The 13,489-nt window shown below is 41.6% G+C and overlaps 1 protein-coding gene across 5 annotated transcripts in view; it reads right to left on the bottom strand.

The window, feature by feature from the left end:
• LOC117562451 (zinc finger protein 239-like) overlaps window positions 1-13,489 on the bottom strand; it is a 121,778-nt gene that overhangs the window by 26,018 nt on the left and 82,271 nt on the right. The gene's annotated exons all lie outside the window — the stretch shown is intronic.

Raw genomic sequence — 13,489 nt, 5'->3', positions numbered from 1 at the left:
ATGTCACTACTGTTAGCTACAAAGCCCTCTACGTGTATTGGGGTTACATATGGGGTCCAAAACTAGCAAGCCACATGAATGTCTGTGAGCAAATACATTTGATATGCTACACAAATATGGACAGGATCCGTTGAATTTTCGGAATATTGGGTTGCAGATTAGCATTTTCAAAAGGGGGGTTCGTTTAGCATGAAACACTTGAAATAACTAAAGGATGAGTTAAAAAAGAAAGTAGAAAGAAAGTGAGGTCAAAGAAAACTATTTCTGCTAAAAAGTTAGCAATGACTGAGACCCCGTCCACACGGAGACGAAACGGGTTGTATCCGCTACAGTTCTCTATCATATAGACGGTTCGTTCACACGAAGCCGACACGGAAACGCGGATAACGATAACGGCTCCCAAGGTGGGTAGATCTGCGGATGAAATGCTCTGGAGGGCCAAACGGCTCTGTGTGTACGCCCTATACGGTCATTTCCTGATGACGATGAAGCCATAGCCCCGCCTCTCTCTGCTGCTCACCCCCGCATCACCCGCGTCATTGCTGATGTGTTTCGCCAACAACAACAACAACAATGGCGGATCCAGGGCTCGAGCTTAAGGACGTCCCGTCGTCCCGGGGCCGAAAAAAATTGTGTCGGGGAGGATAACAAATAATTTTGGGACGAATTTGGGACGAGAGTTAAAATAAAAATACCCTGCTAACTCTACTACAAATGGCAATGAAAATGAAACCGACTGCACGTTTTGTGTAGCATATTAAACCTCCTTGTCAACATAAACACACACGCACAAAACATTTAGAAACCCGCGAAATACACACACATGTAGCTACAGCTGTGCCGCTGGCTGTCAGCCAGCCGCCCAGCTGGCTGTGCCCGCGAATTCCTGGCCCGCAAATTCGCGGGTCTAGCTATGTACTGAGTGTGTGTATTTCGCAGGTTGAGTGATGTACAATGGCATCCCGCGGAGGAATTCTGAAATGTTTTACCCAGTGCTGGAATTGGGCCGGTACTCACCGGTACGCAGTACCGGCACTTCTGGTTCTGACCCATGGAGTACCGGCACTTCTTGCTCAGTACCGGCATGCTGGCGGTACTCCGGTACTCATGCACCGTGCCAGTACTCAACACTCTCCCGCCGTTCTTATTATACATCCATATATATATATACAGCCGCCCGGTACTCAGTAGATGCGTCATGAGGTGCCGAACGGACATTCTCATCGCTCTAACCGCTGGAGTTTCACAGCGGCTGTCAGCTGTTTACTCCTGTCATTCAAACAGAACGTGCTGGAGAGGGGGCGGGGCTTATCTTCTCCATGTAAATACTGTGGTGGAAACGACTATGTCAAAATTAACCTATTTGACCGTGATTTAATAGTAATACACGTTTCAAAATAATAATAATAATAATGCCGAAGTAACAACATACTGAAAACTGTTAGTAAAACCATGTTTTAATGCTTTACAATTTACATACCTAGATGCACGTGTGTTGTGTTTATGCAGTGCAACTCCCACCCAGTGGGTGGCTATGTAAAGTGATAGAACAGAGCAGGCACGCCCCCGAGAGAAGGAAAGCAAGTCACGTCACAAATTAGCATTTCTAAAATGTTAGCGTGGATTAATAAAAGTGCAAAAAGACAGCGGTTGTCGCCGGAAGAAACTTCAAATACAGAGAATGCTGTGCCTGTGTTGGAAATTGTGTCTGATGGGGAGCTTTCTTTGGTTGATCCTCTTGCTCCAAGTTCTAGTGCATTAGCATTAGCACTAGCTCCGCCGCCTCCTCCAGAGCCTCTAACGTTAGCTGCTGCTGGCTCAACTGCCACCACCAACACCGGGCAAAGCGATGCACCTGACTGCTGGACAACGGACCAGGTGCAATATTTTTGCAAGACCAATGCATGGCTCCTTCTTAAAGATAAGAAGCTAGGATGTCGGATATGCAGAGATGTCAAATCTTTGGGAATACACACTGGACAAGGACTGAAACTGTCAACTGAATGGGGTGAGTGTGCAGTGTCTCATTTCGGTGTTGACAAGGGCAAACAACAAGCTAGCCTGAGAAAAAAAATCAAAGAACATAAAGAATCACAAGCCCATGTAAAAGCTGCTGACATCCTTACATCTGCTTCACATGAAACTATTCAACATCAAGTGCAGTCTATGCATACATCTGAATTAGACACCACTATCAGAGTTTTTCGAACGGCATATAAAATTGGCAAACATAGCCGGCCATTCACAGACATGCCAATTGATTTGAATGTACAGAAACTGAATGGGCTGAACGTGGGCAGGGTTTTGCACTCCAATAAAACCTGTGGCGAAATCATCGACCACATAGCTCATGAGCTGAAGAAAAAAATGGCAAAAGACATTACAGAAAACCAAAGAAAACTCTGTGTTTTGGTCGATGAATCTACCACTATTAGTGGTAAAACGGTGCTTGTTGTGTGTCTACGCTCAGCATTAGCTGATGCTGAGCCCGAAACGTTTTTTTGGGAGCTGATCGAGTTGGATGGAACAACGGCTGATGACATCACAAAGGCGTTAATGGAGTGTCTTGGAAGAGATTTTAACGAGGACTTTTTAGGTCAGTGTTTCGTTTCTTTTGCATGTGATGGGGCTTCAGTCATGCTAGGGAAGAGAACAGGCGTTGCTACCCAGTTGTGTAGTAAATTCCCAAGCCTGTTTGTGTGGCACTGCTCCAATCATCGTCTAGAGCTGGCAGTTGGGGATGTGGTCAAGGAGGTCTCAGGGCTCAGTCATTTCCAGATCTTTTTTGACAAACTCTATTCCTTGTTCCATGCCTCCCCCAAAAATCAGAGGCAGTTAGCGCAGTATGCGCAAGCAGTCGGACAGCGTCTCCTGGTGATAGGGCGTGTTTTGTCCATCCGCTGGGTGGCTTCAAGTGAAAGGAGCGTCATAGCAGTCTGGGAAAACTACCGAGTGCTTCATGATCACTTCACAAATGCTGCAAACGACACGAGCAGGGATTCCAGAGACAGAGCAAAGTACAAGGGCCTGGATGATGTGCTCACATCTGCAACGTTTGTCAGCAATCTGGGACTGATGTACGATGCGCTCACAGAGCTCAGCGACCTCTCTCGGCAACTCCAAAAAAGAGAGATGACACTGCCTACAGCAGATAGGCTCTTAACTCGAGAAATACGAGTTTTTGAATCCATGGTCACCATGCCTGGCCCACACATGACTACAGTTCATACAGCTCTAGCTGAGAAGTCCTTCAAGGGTGTTGCCCTGCGTGAGAATGGCAGGCTTGTACAGATTCATGCAGGTCAGTTTTTCCGCAGTATGGTAGAGAATCTGAGACACAGAATGACTTCCACAACCTCCTCTCATGTCAGCACAAGAGAAATCCCATTACATGGCCGGGAGGCCCGGGACAATCAGCTAATCCAGGACATGGAAGTTATCCATCCTGGAAGTTGGCCTGAAGAGGAGTTAGACGTACAGTATGGGGACGTAGAGGTGCTATGTTTGAGCGAAGTGCTGAAAGTGGACAGAAGAGAGACTGTTCAGGGCTTTCGCGAATACAAGGAAACCAGGGCATCCCGTACACCTGCTGCCATGGAGCCTCTACTGAAAGCAGTCCGAACCATCGCTGTCTCCACTAGTGAGTGTGAGCGGGCATTCAGCTGCATGAACGATATCCTTACTGCAAAAAGGAATGCTCTCTCTGTCAGCCGACTGTCCAGCCTGGTTTTCATTAAATGTAATGGACCATCACTAGGACAGTTCAATCCGGAACAGTATGTGAGGTCCTGGCTGGCAAAGGGAAGGAGAAGTGCTGATGAAAGAGCCTGTCCAGCTCCAGCCCCTGATACTGATGTCCCCAAGGCCTTCTGGAGCCTTTTCTAACAATGTGAAGTATATTGCAAAGCAGCTCACCCAGTGAGAAGACTTTTGGCATAATGTGCCGATTTGTACAGATCCTGGAGATAGAAGGACTTCAGACCAACCAGGGAGTTATCTGATCAGCTTAGTGTTCAATGTAACTCTTTACCATGGCTCAGACTTTGTTACTTGCAGTTACAGTTTCTCATTTTAGATTGTGCAAATTTTGCATTTGTTTTTACATGTTCTTTGTACATGCTCTTTATCATTTTTCTGAGTTGGAAAGTTAGATTGCATCATAGTTTACTTTATACATATTTGTATTCTTCAGTGGTGAAGTATATTGCAAAGCAGCTCAGCCATGTGAGAAGACTTTTGGCACTTTTTCGTTTTTCGTTTTCTGAGTTGGAAAGTTAGATTGCATTCAAAATGTACAGAAATACTTAATTTTGTTAAAGCTTTTTATAAAAAATGCTTCTGACCAGAGCTTTGTTTCCTTGTCATTAATGTTGAACACCACCAGAGGGGCTCTCACTGAAAGGTCTCTGCTTCATGTGTCTTCAGCAGAAGATCTAGACTTTGATTGCTATATTTTCAGTTAATATTGACCTTACTGAGCTTTAGCCATATCCGCTGCCTATCATAAAAAATGTTAAGTACAGTGAACCTTTCTAAAATATACAGTAGTAAAGAGACAAACCCACCAGCATTATAGTAGCCAAATTCTTGTTTGTGGGCTGTATATATAAAATTGACTTGAAAAAGTTGCTGATTTTAGAGTACTGGCACCTTTTTCATTCCAATTCAAGCACTGGTTTTACCGTTACATCACAAAAACGCACAGCAGAACCAGACCCTGGAGCGCCGGCCTCTTTATTTACTTACTCCTGTTCATCCCCTATGGGTAATAAGGCTAAGATGAGAACTCTCCATCGTATTTAGTCCTTAGCAATATGCTGCGTCTCTCCCCATGTAGGGATGGGTACCGAGCCCGGTATTAAACGGGCCGGAATTATTAAAGACAGTGGTAACGTGCTCCGACGTTATCAGACTTTTTATACTGGAGACATTTAAAAAATATATGTTATATGTATTTGCAGTTTTAGTTTCACCAACTCCGTTTCTAATATGCAATAAGACTACAACATGCGTCTATGATGTATTTTCGAGCTTTCCAATCCAGACGAGATCTCTCTCTCCCGTCTGTGTGCGAGGGGGCGGGGCAGTTTGTAAAGGCCTCCTGACTGTGTTACAGACTGTCATCCTGGTTAGTGGTTACTCTGGGTTCTGTCTTCAGGACAGTGTTGGATTTTTTTTGTTAATTGGATGGGACTTGATTGGATTCAATATTAGAGTAATTTTCTCGTTTCTTTAAATATATTTGGCCTTTGTTTATGTGATTGAATGATTTACTCAAATAAAAAGGTTGATGAATTATCATCTAATGATTTGTATGATGTTTTATTTATGTTAAAGGTCACTTTGAATGATTTTAACTAATGATAATGTAGAAAAACTAACATTTTAAATTCGGGACGGTCCACATTAATTTCGGGACGGCTTAGATTGTATTTCGGGACGGTTCCGGGAGGATGGGGAAAAAAGTTAGTCGAGAGCCCTGGGCGGATCACAGGGTTGCTTTCGTGCTCCAGACGCCTTGACCTTGATACAGATGTTAGTGCAACACTCTATAGCTCCTCTACCACAACCATCAGCAACAAGTGGACATGGAGAACTACATGTTGCTAAATTCACAGCGGAGAATAAACAGAAGGGCAACCAGGCAACCATGGAAACCATGCTCGGGGGGGTCTTCTTCGTTGCTTTTGGTGTATTTTGTGGCGGAAGTACAGCGCCACTTACAGCCAGGCCCGGCATATGTACTACAGCGAGGTCGAGCAGTCTCGTGTGGACAGAAGACTTTTTTTATATCGACATCGGTTTGTTTTCATTTTCGTTTCCGTGTGGTGTGGATGGGGCCTGAGAGTCAGACATAAACATTTCAGATGTGTGTATCTCACACTGCACTCTAACTTTAATTAATGTACCTTTGTTATTCATGTTTTATTATCTTATAACATTCCAATTCATATCCTTGCTTTTAAATGAGTAATGATGAAATGATTTTATAATGTTTCTTAATGCTCTTAATGTCTTTCATTTTTGTAAAGCACTTTGAATTGCCTTGTGTTAAAAGGTGCTACATAACTAAACTTGCCTTGCCTTACAAAAGCTGGGAAGTTAATTATCTCATAAAGGGCTTACAACTTAAATATATATATATTAAGAATAAATCAAGTTTGTTGTTTAATTCATCCATTTAATACTGCTTACATATCCATTCATCTAATGAATTATACCTTTAAGCACCTTTATGTAACACTGCTACTGCACTAGTGTTTTTATTCATCATATGCAAAATAATGCCAGATAAGAAGTCGTTGGCAATGAAAATCTGAAGCCTCAGACGCCCGCTACACTGCTAATGCTAGATATGTATAATACATGAATATCTTAATTGAAACTCTATGAACAAATCCTTTTGAGACACCACCACGTCTGAATAAGCTGTGTTTGGTTTTCTGGATTCACATAATGCACGTCAGCGTTTTTCAGACTTACCATAAGTGTAATTGATTAGATAGCTTTCCAGTGAAGCAACACATCAGACCAAAGCGTGCAGACAGAGGAGAAGTGAGGAGAGGGAAGGATCTACAAGCCGAACAGATCGCAAAGAGACGCTTAGACCCCACAGATATACACAAAGCCACTACAGAGGACATGGATTGACTAAACAGAAATGTAAGACAACCACAACATGACCACCAGGAGACCAACAGACTGAACACACTCTGGAGACCACATAGAAAGAAAGCTGTCTTTAAAAAGATTGTTATAGCAGAATGTTTAATACAGCGTATTTCTGATATTCATTAAGGTCACATGCTAAGCTATATGATGTGTGTTACTGAGTTGGGTCACACACAGTTAGAGACAATGGTCCTTCTGAGTTATCAATAGATGTATTCATTTGAAGTGAGCTGACACCGAGGGCAGAGGAAGTTCAGAGAAGGCCTCGGGTTATAAAAACAGTTCACCTTTGTTAGTTAACTAATCCTAAGGATGTCATGAGACTAAACTAAATAATAATTGCTGATCAGCTATATCTTTGTTTGTGTTTTATTGATTCCTCTCAGTTTCTGGATCGCCACAACAAGATGCACAAAGACTTAAATGAATGAACAACAATCACAAAGAGGCCGCGATGCCAAAAGGGTCCGGGGGAATATCTCACACAATGTATCTAAAGACACACAGAGATCCCAAAGATGATTCCAGCCCACAGATATACACAACATGATGAAAACAACCTCAAGACATGTAAACAACCACAACATGAGATGAATACGCACTTTAAAGATCTGTTGAACGAGCAAAGAATCATCAATGCCTTAAAAAAGATGCAACAGGATTAGAAAGAGATGCACAACAACCAAAGAGAGGAAAATGACCCCAAAAGAAATGAAAACACAGAGCGATGACATTAAAGGTTGAAAAAAGATCACAAACAACCACAAAGAAACATCAAATGGACGCGGGAAGTCAGTCAGAGTGGGGGGTGGGGGGTGCGGGGTGCGGGGAAACTGTGGCGCTTACACTGCGTTTGCGCTTCAGATGAGGCTCCCTCCGCAAAACGAGGCCCCACGCAGTCTGCGTGATCTGCGTGGAGGGAGGGTCCGGTATAATAACGCCACACTAAATGCAGTCATTTGGTCTTTAGCAACAGCTTGTGAGAGCAGCGCATTCATCGGTGTTCGTTTTCATGCTGCCAGTTTGTTGACTGCCTGTGTGTTGATGGGACTTCTCATGCTCCCTAAATGTTTCCTCTGCCTTTCGCCAGTTCTTAAACCGTGCTTTCACAAAACTCCCATCCCTGATCTTGCGCTGACGAGCTTCTTTTCTATAGCAGAGCAACAGAAGAAGCACACTGCATTATCACTTCCTCTTATAGTGAAGCTTTTTAGAGACTGCTTACACTAAAATGCTAACTCAAACATACTCAAAATAAAACTTTTGAATTGATTTGATTAGTGAACTTTTTGGCGTTGCAGTTACAACTCTCCGCCAACAGGTGGGGGTGCTGCAGCCCCCTCATAATTGCAAATGGACAAGAGTTCAAAAAATATATTGACAACCTGGGAGAGAAACCTAATGTTCTTTGTATTCAGGAAACATGGCTGAAAGCACAACTGGATTTTATTGTGAAGGGATATACTGCAGTTAGACGAGATAGGGACTCTGGCAGAGGGGGAGGAGTTGCAACATTCATACAGAGTGGGATAAGTTACAAAGTTATGCATGTAAGTACAGATCATGAAGCAATAGTTATAAGGGTATGGAATGATAGAGGACCTATAGATATAGTAAATTATTATAATGTGGGCAATTAGATCAAAGTATATTAGAGGATGCTGGGGGTTCACTGCAAGACAAAGTAATATGGTGTGGGGGTTTTAATTCACATAGCTCGCTATGGGGAAGCAGTAGCACAGATGCAAATGGGGCAGTAGTTGAGGCATTTATAGATGACCTCGGGCTAGTGTGCATTAACACTGGAGAAGGAACACGATATAATTGCACGAAGAATATAGAAACAGTACGATCTGACATTTGTATCTAGTGCTTTAGCAGGTATAAGTACATGGAATGTGGTAAAGCATACTACAGTGGGCAGCGATCATTATCCGGTAATGATTAAAGTTGGGACCAACATAAGGTTTGAAAAGGAAAAGAAAATTCCTAGATGGAAATTGGGAAAGGCTCATTGGGATGCCTTCCAAGTTGTAAGTACGAATAGATGTAAAACACTTCAAGAGGAAAATTCTGATGATATAACTGCTAGAATCCACTTCAAGACAATGGTACTTGCGTACCATGCTGCAAATGGATCTGGCCCTTCCTACATCCAGGACATGGTTAAACTGTACACCCCAGCACGTGCACTCTGCTCTGCATCAACCAAACGGCTCGCTGCACACGCACTGCGAAGGGGACCCAAGTTCCCATCAGCAAAAACACGTGGGTTTGCTATCCTGGCTCCAAGATGGTGGAATGAGCTCCCCATTGACATCAGGCCAGCAGAAAGCTTACACACCTTCCGGCGCAGACTGAAAACTCATCTCTTTCGACTCCACTTCGAGCGATAGAACTATTAACAAAGCATATATATACTAATAAAGTACTGGCTTACCTAAAGCCAGTTGAGCAGCACTTGAAATGTTTTAGCTCTATGAAACCTGATGTACTTTATGATTCTGTTTTCTTCAAGTTTGTATTTTGTTGGTCGAACGCACTTATTGTAAGTCGCTTTGGATAAAAGTGTCAGCTAAATGCAATGGAATGTAACGTAATGTAAGACTGCTGGGAGCACAATGAGTCACATTTAACAAGTGTTGGATGGATTGGCGATGTTAAAGCAGCAAGTATAGGTTTGAATCTAATACAGTATTGCCCCACAGCTCCAATCTCGTCCATTCCACCCTGATTGTTCCCATTGCCAAGTGCAGACCTCAATATACGAGAGGAGTTAAAGGAAAAGAAAGAACTACCAGTATGGCGCATAGTCCAGAATCACTTTGCAAGATATCACTCAGACTCAACAATCATATTTACAGATGGCTCCAAAGATCCAGAGACAGGGCGTGCAGGGGCAGCAGTCTATATCCCAGTGAGTAATACACATATAAAGAAAAGGGTAACAGACCATGTGTCAGTATACACCACAGAGTTGTTGGCATTGGTACTGTCATTGAAATGGATAGAGGAGAAAGAAATACATAACAGTGTAATTGCATCTGACAGCTTTTCAGCATTATCGAGTATACGATCAGGCAGATCTTCATCTAGAATGGACATCATAAATGAAATATTTCTAATTTTATATAAAATGCAAATCAAAGGCATAGCAACTCGTTTCATCTGGGTTCCTGCTCATGTTGGTGTGGAGGGAAATGAACAGGTGGATATTCTGGCCAAACAAACACTCAGAAGTATGAACATAGACATAGAAGTTCCACTCAGCAAAGCGGAGGTTCAAACATTCATTCAGAAATATGCACAAACAACATGGCAAGACCATTGGGACCTTAGTGATACAGGAAGACATCTTTATAACATTCAAAGGTTTGTTGGGGATGGAAGGAAGGTGGGGTTTAAAAGAAGGGAGGAACATGTCATTTCTCGGATGAGAATAGGTCATACAGGTCTCAATCATACATTAAGTATAATACAGGTCTCAATCATACTTTAAGTATAATACAGGTCTCAATCATACATTAAGTATAATACAGGTCTCAATCATACTTTAAGTATAATACAGGTCTCAATCATACATTAAGTATAATACAGGTCTCAATCATACTTTAAGTATAATACAGGTCTCAATCATACTTTAAGTATAATACAGGTCTCAATCATACTTTAAGTATAATACAGGTCTCAATCATACTTTAAGTATAATACAGGTCTCAATCATACTTTAAGTATAATAGGAAAGCATCCAACCGGAAAGTGTACACACTGCAGCCAGCCAGAAACTGTTGAGCATGTTTTACTGCTTTGCAGGAAATATAGTACTCAGAGAAATGTGCTTTTCCAGACACTGAAGAAAGCAAAATTCCATGACTTGTCGCTATCAGGGCTGTTAGGGAAAACATCAGGCAATATATATTGTGAGATTATTAAATTTCTAAGAGAAATTGATCAATTTAAAATAATCTAGAGTTTTGGTTCTTTGTTTTGTTTCTTTTGTTTCTTGTTTTCTGCATAGTCTCTTGTCCACACTCCAGTCCAGTTGGTGGCGGTAATGCGCCTACAAGTTGGTTTGCCAGCCGCCAATAAACACAGAAGAAGAAGAAGAAGAACGAAGGACAAAAAAGAAGAGGTGAGTGGATTAAACCTCTTAGTTTACAGTTAATCACGAATCAGAAGTTATCTTATTTAACACAACAGCTGTAATCTTCAGGATAACTGCTACAGTCTGAAAGCTAACGGCTATCAGCTACAGTTATTATTCCAGTTCGGCTCTGGGGGAGTAACAGTTGATTTGTAATGCTCAGCTGACTTTATCTTAGTTATTTATTACACCAGTTGTCTTTAAGACGGTTTTAGTTGTTGTGTTGGTGCTCTTTACCATAGATATGGTTTTAAATGTATGCTAACTATCTTATTAGCATCGCCATTCACGTGACGTAGCATTTTTCCCATTGAAATGAATGGGGTTCTTCAGTTAGCAGCTAACGCTAAGCTAAGCGACGGTTTAGCTCATTAGATAAATAGATATACTTTATTTAAATAATGATTTCTCTTAAACTGGGAAATGAATGTGTCACAGCAGAAGTGTTTTCAGGCATTACACGAGTTAAACATATTTAAAAGATGCAATTAGATAATTAAAATGAAGCATTAGCAGTAGTGCTGGGGGGAAACGATTATTTTGAAAACGATTAATCGGGCGATTATTTGATCGATTAGTCGACTAATCGAACGATTATTTTTCTGTTGTTCAATTCATAAAAAACGTAATGTAAAAAAAACGTAATGTAAAAATTTTTTTTTCACGATACTGTGTCTCAGGGGATCTTAATATTTAAGAACCTATTAATGTGTTATACCAGATTAACGGAAATAATCTCAGCTAACTGACGATACAAACCATGTTTACCAAAACAAAACACAAGTCTCATAAGAAGCATCTAAATGACCCCTGAGCGAAAAATGCTAACGGACATTGGCACAGATCTCAAGATAAAAGTACCCTTATTACTTATCGTAGCTGCACATACAATATATCCGATTAAAGCTGAGACTCCACAGATTATGTAGGTACATAGTATCATCACTGAGTGATCCGGACTCGCGACAGGGGAAGCAAATACAGTCATCACAACACGTACCTTCACAGAGCTTCTAGGGAGATCGTCTCACCGCCGTAGCTGTCAATCTGATCAAAATACGTGTTCAATGGCATTCAAATGAGAAAAAACCGCGGCTGAATCGGTTAATCCATAGGTTCTTAACGTCTATGTATAAAAAAATTATTGAATTTATAATCCATAATTCCATTTTAAATCGGAGAGCAAATGCTAGCTGCTAATGGTTGCCACCACAGCTAGCTGCTGCTTCCAGTCAAGCAGCAGTCTCAGTGAGATATAAATATATAAATATCTTTGCGTTTTGGACTAACTTTAAAATATTCCCATGCTTTTGAAGACCTAGGGCGAGATGTTTTCGTTTGAGGGCTTCGTGCGCAATCCCGTGAGGAGGAGTTGGTAGCCGTTTCAGTCTCCATTGTGTTAGAAGTGCGATTGCGAACTGCTTGTTGCTTTGGGTGACCCACGTGTGTGTGGCGTCATACAGTCTATGGTGGCGACGCGTCGACGCGGAAATATGTCGTCGACGATATTTTGAAGTCGACAGCACTAATTAGCAGCAAGTATACACACAGGACACATATCACTAGAGCAGTGGTTTCCAAACTTTTTGTGCCCAAGGCACACCAAAGGACAAGTAAAAATCTCAAGGCACACCTATTGTGCAAAACAGCCCTTATAACACGTGTTATCACTCATATCATGTACAATCTCTATAAATGTGCATAATTATTTACTAATGCCAAATAAAATGTGACAAAGACAACTATATTAGGCTACTCATGAAATATTTATTAACGAAACATTTCAGAAATTAATTTGAAACTTTATCAAATTAGGTTTCATCAAAGCAGCAACACACTCATTTAAACCAGACAGGTCACAAAATTAACATTTCAGCATTGAAACATGTGCTATTGTAAATATTTTTGCTGACTTACAAATTAGTGAGATACATGTGCCTGTTGGGGCGCGCAGATTTGTTTAATCCTTGGTGGCACTGAGGAGAGGGCCACTCGCAAGTCCTGTTCAACAGAGAGCCGTGAGTCCCGTGACCTCCTGTTGTTCTTCATGTAAATCAGAGTAGAGAACGCCAACTCCAGAGATGGGGTCGTTACTAATTTTTTTAAATATATTACATATTACTTTAAAAAAAGTAATATATTACACTACTTCGTTACTATCTACATAAAGTAACTCGTTACTTTACTCGCCGAGCACGTACGAAATTGCGCATGCCTGAGTGGCAATAACTTTCCTTACCAGCAGGCGGCGGTAGTGTGTATTTGTCATTCAAAACAGGAAACAACCGGAAAACAGAGAAGAAGAATAGACGACGTGATATAAACAAACAACAAATAGCTGTGCGGTAGCTTCACCTTAGCATGTGTTCTTTGCAGGTGTTTGTTGAGGTTTGACGTGGTGTTTCCAGCAGTGGATAACAGCTTCTGGCCTGGACACAGTTTGCACCTCACGTCACATTCCTGTCTATTCTTCGGACGAACTCAAAATAATGGGCATACCTCCACCCCTCGAAAGTTATCGCTGACTCAGCCATGTTTATGCAGCACTGCACGTGGAGATGTGGACGCACAAGTCGCGCAGATTACGTACATATAAACCTACAAAGTACTGATATTATAGTAAATAAAAAAATTATTATTTTTGTGTAGTTGTATATTGCAATAATAATGTAT

The sequence above is a fragment of the Gymnodraco acuticeps genome, unplaced genomic scaffold (assembly GCF_902827175.1).
Source record: "Gymnodraco acuticeps unplaced genomic scaffold, fGymAcu1.1, whole genome shotgun sequence".
Taxonomy (NCBI): domain Eukaryota; kingdom Metazoa; phylum Chordata; class Actinopteri; order Perciformes; family Bathydraconidae; genus Gymnodraco; species Gymnodraco acuticeps.
The sequence above is the reverse complement of the archived record's forward strand: the minus strand, read 5'-3'. Positions and strand labels throughout refer to the sequence as shown.